The following is an 8,121-nucleotide window of genomic DNA, read 5'->3' on the forward strand; positions in this document are numbered from 1 at the left end:
CGGAGCTCTTGACTCTAGCTGCATATGTATCAAAAGATGGCCTAGTCGGCCATCACTGGAAAGAGAGGCCCATTGGACTTGCAAACTTTATATGCCCCAGTACAGGGGAATGCCAGGGCCAAAAAGTGGGAGTGGGTGGGTAGGGGAGTGGCAGGGGGAGGGTATCGGGGACTTTTGGGATAGCACTGGAAATGTAAATGAGGAAAATACCTAATAAAAATATTTTAAAAAAACTTAATGTTTGATTTCTAAAGTGTTAGTTTCTGTGTAGTCTACTGAAATATTATTCTTTTTTTTCTTTTTTTTTTTTAAATTCCAAATCATCACAAACTTTTATTTTACTTCATGTCAAGCAGGAAAAAAGCCATAAAATTAATATTATTTTACACTCATAAAACACGTTTACATCAGCTATGCTGATTGATAGAAAATATAAATCATTGAAGACCAACAATAAATACTATACTTAGAAACAGAATGTTCCATGTCCAATAGGCAATTTCCTGAGGCTGTCCAGTTTGGGGAAGTCAACAGACCTTGGCAAACCTGAGTTTCTCAAAAGGATGCCCAACTGGTGCAAATTTCCTGTCGTGCCACAAGGTGGCCATGAGGCTGCCAGGGCCAGGTGCGTCCTACATTGAAAGAGGGGAAATAGCTGATCTTTGGGTAGGGAAGGGGTTGAGATGGCTTCTCACTATGTATCCAGGCCTGTCTCAGATTCACAGTACGCCTGTCTCAGCCTCCAGCATGCTGCCATTATGGGCAGGCACTCCCATGCACGGGGTTTCAATCTTATTTTAATCAATTTGTCCAAAGTCCTGGGAAAGCTACGGCACAGAGGAAAAGAATGTGATTGTTCTTTGAAGTGGCACAGACATTTACTACATGCCAGTCAGAAGTCTTCCTACAGACTTTGTCCTAACTACGATGTCCAATTTCTTGGGTGTAAAACACCGGGTACACAGTGCATGATTTCCCTGCCATGAGCATGACCCTTTAAAGGTTCCAGAGCACAGCAGAAGGAGACTTTCTGTAAAGATTTGAGATTGAATATGAGCTTTAAAAAATCCTAAATCCTTTTGAGGAATCATTAAAATAACATATCTCTTTGAATCTATTTTTTTTTCAACTTTCCTGTCTCAGAATCAAATGGAGTTGGCCGTCTACAGACTGCCACAACTTAGTCGGCAGCTCCCATCATAGCTTCCTACAAGAGAAGTACAAAGTACAAGAGAGTACTTTACAATCCAGGGCCTCACAGATTCAAATCTCTCTCCATTGTGGTTTATTCAGAACATTGCATTTTTTATAAAAATAATTCTGACACTTAAATTCCAGTCATTTTATTAGATGAAAAAAAATGTTAGCCAAATATCCTTTTTAAATGTGTGTTTGTATGTGTGTGTATGTGTCTGTGTGTGTATATATGTTGTGTCTGTGTGTGTGTGTGTGTGTGTGGTATGTGTGTATGTGTCTATGTGTGTGTGGGGGAGGGGTCTCTATGTGTGTGTGGTGTATGTGTGTGTCTGTGTATGTCTGTGTCTGTCTGCCTGCGCACGTGTCAGTCACTGCTATGCACATGTGTGGAGGCCAGAGGAACCCCACACATGTGTGGGTTCCAGGGATGGAACACAAGTCATCAGGCTTGCACAGAATCTTTATACCCTCATTCAGCCCGCAGGAGCATGGCAGCCACACAAACGGCTAGAACAGTGGCTATGCTTCCCCGTCAGGAAACAACACTGATAACCTTAGTAACTAGCCAGGAAATAATAATTCTTCCTTCTGGGGCAGTATGTAAACTCTCTGAGAGGGAAAAAGGGGGACTCTGCAGAACTCTACTAGACTAGGTTGACTCAAATGTATACTATAAATTTAAAACTCAAATGTATACTATAAATTTAAAAACAGTGCCAGAAAGTTGTGCTCTAGGTCTGGTTCTGCCTCTCATTGGCCATCAGAATTGTAAGGAAACTGACCTCGCCCTGCTGGTTCTTGTTTTCCCCTCTGTGAAAATGAGCAAGTCCAGTCAGATGCTTCTACTTCCTCCAGCTAAGAACAAAGGTAGTTTCAAACGCTGCACCGAGAGAGGGCGCCCGTTCCCCCGGCCCTCCTTCCCACAGCCCATGGAGCATCTTTGGAAACTGGAGCCATCCTCCGCAGCTCTGCTCAAGCCAACACTTAGGATCCAGAGTGGCTATGCTTCCCCGTCAGGAAACAACACTGATAACCTTAGTAACTAGCCAGGAAATAATAATTCTTCCTTCTGGGGCAGTATGTAAACTCTCTGAGAGGGAAAAAGGGGGACTCTGCAGAACTCTACTAGACTAGGTTGACTCAAATGTATACTATAAATTTAAAATATCAAAAAACAATTTTTCAACAAGGGTTCACATCAAAATCTTCATGATCAACGTGATTTGGTTATGGACCTGCTGCTCTCGGTCTCTCACATGTCACAGAAGCAGTAGCTGAGGAAAGCTTTCTTTTCACCTCTGACGTCACTGATAGAGCAAACTGTAATCTTCAACCAAAGAGTAATCAGGGTCATCTGGTATACGCTTAGGAACTGGGAGAGGTCCTCTCCTTGCTGGATTGGGTCCTGTAGTCTTTCCTGGTGGGGCAGCATTCCGCTGAGGAGAGTAGAAATTCTCATACATGATGGGTACTGGAGGAGTCTGTCCAGTTTTCCGCTGGTTCACAAAATACTGGATGTCCTTCTCGATGCTGCACGTTTCTAAACTCTTACGGAATTGTTCATACATCTCATCATTTGCGACACATTGTTGTGACAGCTGATTCAGATGCAACCTCAATGCATTCCGGAAGAAGTTGATTCGTTCACATTCCTGAGCCTCGAACACCTCGCAGGCCTTAATGTGTTCACTCTGCCAGTCTTCTCGAACCTTCTCCAGCATGTTGATGTGTGTAGCATGTACGCTTTGTCTGAATCCTCTACTGCAGTCTTTGAAGTGGCCAGTTTCACAAAAAGCTTTTCTTGTTGCCGTTGGTTGGCCACATTGGCGCTGCGGTGGACAGCCTGCTCTGCCTCATCCATGTCGCGGCACTTCTGCTCATAATTCTTCTTGGCCTTTGTGTAAACAGAGCGAAATATTATTCTTAACTACATTTAGAGATTAAGGGAATATTAAAAACAGTATGTCTATACATGTGGAAATGTTCTTTTTCTTCTTTAATTAAAGCACAGAAAATATATGTTTCCATATGAATGGCTTTTCTCAAATTGGAAATTATATAACAAGTTCAATTTTTGAACTTTGGCCATAAGGCTTCTTATCTCACATAATTATCTGCCATACTTAAAGCATGTATAAAATTCCTAAAAAGTAAAATGAAATGAAACTATGTTTGCACACAAAATAAACAAAACAATTAAATAAGGCTTTATTTTTGATGTGGTTGTTAAGTCACTCTCAGATTAGATATGTTCCTCCTTGCACTGGTAAGTATATTGTATTTCATACAATAGGAGCATTCATCAAGCTTAAAACTTTATTCAAACACAATATCTTATATTTTGTGATATTTTATTTATTTATTTATTTATTTATTTTTATTAGATATTTTCTTTATATACATTTCAAATGCTATCCCGAAAGTTTCCTATACCCTCCTCCTGCCCTGCTCCGCTACCAACCCACTCCTGCTTCTTGGCCCTGGCATTCCCCTGTACTGGGGCATATAAAGTTTGCAATACCAAGGGGCCTCTCTTCCCAGTGATGGCTGACTAGGCCATCTTCTGATACATATGCAGCTAGAGACAAGAGCTCTGGGGGTACTGGTTAGTTCATATTGTTGTTCCACCTATAGGGTTGCAGACCCCTTCAGCTCATTGGGTGCTTTCTCTAGCTTCTCCATTGGGGGCCCTGTGTTCCATCTTATAGATGACTGTGAGCATCCCCTTCTGTATTTGCCAGGCGCTGGCATAGCCTCATATGAGATAGCTATACCAGGGTCCCTTCAGCAAAATCTTGCTGGCATATGCTGGGTTTAGTGGCTGATTATGGGATGGATCCCCGGGTTGGATAGTCTCTGGATAGTCCATCCTTTCGTCTTAGCTCCAAACTTTGTCCCTGTAACTCCTTTCATGGGTATTTTGTTCCCTATTCTAAGGAGGAATGAAGTATCCACCCGTTGGTCTTCCCTCTTCTTGATTTTCTTGTTTTTTCAAATTGTATCTTGGGTGTTCTATGTTTCTGGGCTAATATCCACTTATCAGTGAGTGCATATCTAATGACTTCTTTAGTTATTGGGTTAAATGATAGAAAATAGAAAGACATTGAGAAGATTTTTCCATATTTTGACTAAGTCCTCTACATTTATTTTATTTACAATGTACCCTGAGAAGAGAATGGAACCATATTTTTAACCGTATAGTAACATTTTAACCATATAGTAAGTTATATAAAGTCGTATATAAGTTATATTATTATATATGTGGAAATTATATAGACTAAGATTTTTATATGGAATTTATTTATAAAACTACAGAGTAGTTAAACATTAACATGTAGTAATAACCTGTGGGTCTTTTGCTTTTCATATTTGCTATAGTATTGCATATATATTTTTTCAATTAAAAATCTTCAGACTGTTAATAGAAAGAGCAACCTTAATTGTGTTACTTGAATAGAGCATTGGTTGAAAGGTAGTAAAATCTTGAAGTTATTCATCTTAACAAAGTTCATCTAAGTTAAATAAATGTTTTATACGTAGGAATAAAGATCTATTTTTAATAATAATATGCAAATAAGTATGTTGTCTACATGGGCAAATGATGTATTTTGCCTCTCTCTCTCTCTCTCTCTCTCTCTCTCTCTCTCTCTCTCTCTCTCTCTCTCTCTCTCTCTCTCTTTCTCTCTCTCTCTCCCTCCTTCCCTCCCTCCCTCCCTCCCTCCCTGCCTGCCTCTGTGTGTGTGTGTCGGTGTGTTTATTTTCCTGTTTTATTTTTTTCAGCAGTGGTAATAGGTATCTTTTATGATAAAATAGTACATATTTGTTAGATTCTTTGTTAATGACAAAGGGCCTAGTGTAGGTGGAAACGAAATATATTTGTACAGAATTAAATGACCTATGTGTGACTGAAGTCAGTATCCTTGGACTCATTAGCACAATGCTATAACTAATTAAACTAATGAATCTCAAAACAATGACAAACTCTATGTTTGAATAAGGAAATTTCTTCTGGAACCTGGCTTGTTGAAACTGATGCAAACTATTAAACTTAAGGATTCTGCGAATGTGCTAACAGTTTCTGAAATCACAATGACAATGGGAGAAAAAAATTCTCTCTTATTTCTCCTGGCACTTGTGCATAGATGAAGAGAATATCATAAATTGGCATTCTGTAGTCTACTAGCCAAGTATTCACAGTAATTATAAATGTAAAATGTGTCAGGAACAACTCAAAACATAACCAAAGACTGGCATCAGAAATACCATGTATTTATGTTCACCAAATATAAAGTCTTAAGGAATTTTATGTTCTTTTTTCTTTTTTGAAGTATCTGTGTTCATATCAAATGCAAAGTAAATATAGAATCACCAAATCAAGTACTTGGACATATTCTAACCTTGAAAATTGAATTTTAGTTCATGGATAATTTTGGCTATCTCTATACCTACTTCATAAAGACTGAGACAGATTAATCAGTTTGCATACTAAGCTGCCTGAAGTATTCATTAAGACATCACATCACTGTTGACAAGCACTTGTTAACTAAGAAATTCCTTTAAATAAATGCATTCTGTGAACACATTTTCAAGGGTTGATAATATTAGTTTTTAAAATTCTAAGATAATAATATAGTTATATCTTCTAGCTCACAGTTTTTTTCAAACTAATTGCCTGAGGATTCTTTTATCTTCTCATCTTATAAATGACATATTTGATTGAACTTGCGAACTCCTATTATGAAATGTTAACTTATTTTCCTATTAAAAATAATATAAAATAATAATTGGAAATTGCTTCTTGTTCTATCTTTTTCTTGTTTGAAACAGACTTTCATTTTGCAGTCTCGTCTGGCCTCAAACTCACAGAAATATATTTGCCTCTGCCTCTCAAGTAATAAGTTTAAAGGCACTACCATGTCAGAAGAAAATTATTGTATGTGTTAGAACTGCAAAACATGTGTTTAAATACATGACAAAGAGCTTTATTCCAAATGTCCACAATCTAAAATGTTTTAATTTTAATTTAATCATCTGAAATATTATGTCTTATATTATTAGATATTAATTAATAAAAAATGTAAAGTTTACAGACATAAAGAAATAATTCCATATGCTGCATCTGTCCTAGAAGTTTCCTTCGTGATGATTTGCTTGAATAGTATCAGAAGGTGCTATGCAGGTTGCCCAGGGAGAAAAGAAAAGAAATCCATAGTCTTATCCAGCTGTAATGCCTATGAACCATAACAATTAGCATCATGGCAAAACATCACTAACGGTGCACTAGTGGCATGCTTATCCTGATGGTAGCCAAGAACTGTCTAATTAGACTTGAAGCCAGTGCAAAAGGAGGTAAATTTTTGGTTCTAGAAATATGTCCAGCTTTTGAGGACATGGAATATATTGGATCTTAGAGAAGAATCTACTACTACATGTTTACTAAACAATACAATTAGTAACTTCATCTAAACCACCAACCAAAGAGTATACATGGAGGGATCCATGGCTCCAGATATATATGTAGCAGAGGATGGCCTTATCTGATATCAATGGGAGGGGAGGCTATTGGTCCTCTGGAGGCTTAATGCCCCAGTGTAGTGGGGTGCTAGTGGGGTGAGGCAGAAATGGGTGAGTGGGTGGAGGAGCACCCTCATAGAGGCAAAGGGGAGGGGAGATTGGACAGGAGTTTGTGAAGGGGAAACTGGGAAGGGGGATATCATTTGAAATGTAAATGAATAAAATGATTAATAAAAACATGCATATTCAAGAAAAATACATTCACCTATAGCCACAGAACAGAACTTTCTATCTTCATCAAAGAAGCTTCTGTTTCCAATGTGCAGAGATGTTTATATGAAATTCTAAAAAAAAAGCTAACTAATTCTAAGCCTAGTGGGTCACAACTTATCTGTCATGATTATGTGTCTACAATACCAGTTATTCAAATTCTAATGCATTTTAAATTACATGTGATGTAATTAAAATTCTCTTATACTATCATTATATATAATGACTCATATACTTCCTGCCTTAAGGGTCATTGTTAATTTGTACTGTACTGTTTTATTTCATCTAGCACTCCCCAAATTGGTGGCATGTTGTATTCCAGGGAATGAAGGTATGGGAACAAGAGCATAAAATACATTCAAGAAACTAACAGTAGAAAATAAGCATTTATGTAGATTGTCTTGATGCTAATGGTGGCAGGTAAAGTGCTACTTTTTTCTACACAAAAGAATAAAGAGCATTGGTAACAGGAAAATTTTATTCACACAGGAAGATTTCCATTGCGAAAGGGGATGTTTCTTTAGAATTAATTTCTTATTTTATTTTATTTGTATTTTTATTATTTATTTAATTTTCTTTTTTTTTTTACGCTCTATATTTTATTCCCCTCCAGGCCCACCCTCACTTTTCCACATTCCATACTTCCTCCTTGTGCCACTGTCTCCAGGAGGATATCCCCATCCCCGCCCCCCACCCCATCAGACATCTAAACTCCCTGGGGACTCTAGTCTCTTGAGGTTTAGGTTCATCTTCTCTGACTAAACCCAGACCCAACAGTCCTCAGCTGTATATGTGTTTGGAGGCCCTATATCAGCTGATGTACGCCGCCTGGTTGGTGATCCAGTGTCTGAGAGATCTCAGGGGTCCAGGTTAATTGAGACTGATGGTCTTCTACAGGATCAACCTCCTCCTCAGCCTCTTCCAGCCTTTCCCCAATTTAATTACAGGGGTCAGCATCTTCTGCCATTGGTTGGGTAGAAACATCTACATCTGACTTCCTCAGCTGCTTGTTGGGTCTTTTGGAGGGCAGCCATGATAGGTCCCGTTTTGCCTTAGTAATAGTGTCAGGTCTTGGGGCCTCCCCTTGATTTGGATCTCACCTTGGGTCTGTCTCTGGAACTTCTCCTCAGATTCCTCTCC

At 38.5% G+C, this 8,121-nt stretch overlaps 1 pseudogene; it reads right to left on the minus strand.

Annotated features, from left to right (window-relative positions):
- Positions 1-2,251: 2,251 nt before the first annotated feature.
- LOC110286365 (proline-serine-threonine phosphatase-interacting protein 2 pseudogene) lies at positions 2,252-7,687 on the minus strand (annotated as a pseudogene).
- Between the last annotated feature and the right edge of the window lie 434 nt (positions 7,688-8,121).

Source organism: Mus caroli, unplaced genomic scaffold, assembly GCF_978045245.1.
Source record: "Mus caroli unplaced genomic scaffold, Mus_caroli_1 scaffold_5, whole genome shotgun sequence".
In the NCBI taxonomy this organism is placed as follows: Eukaryota; Metazoa; Chordata; class Mammalia; order Rodentia; family Muridae; genus Mus; species Mus caroli.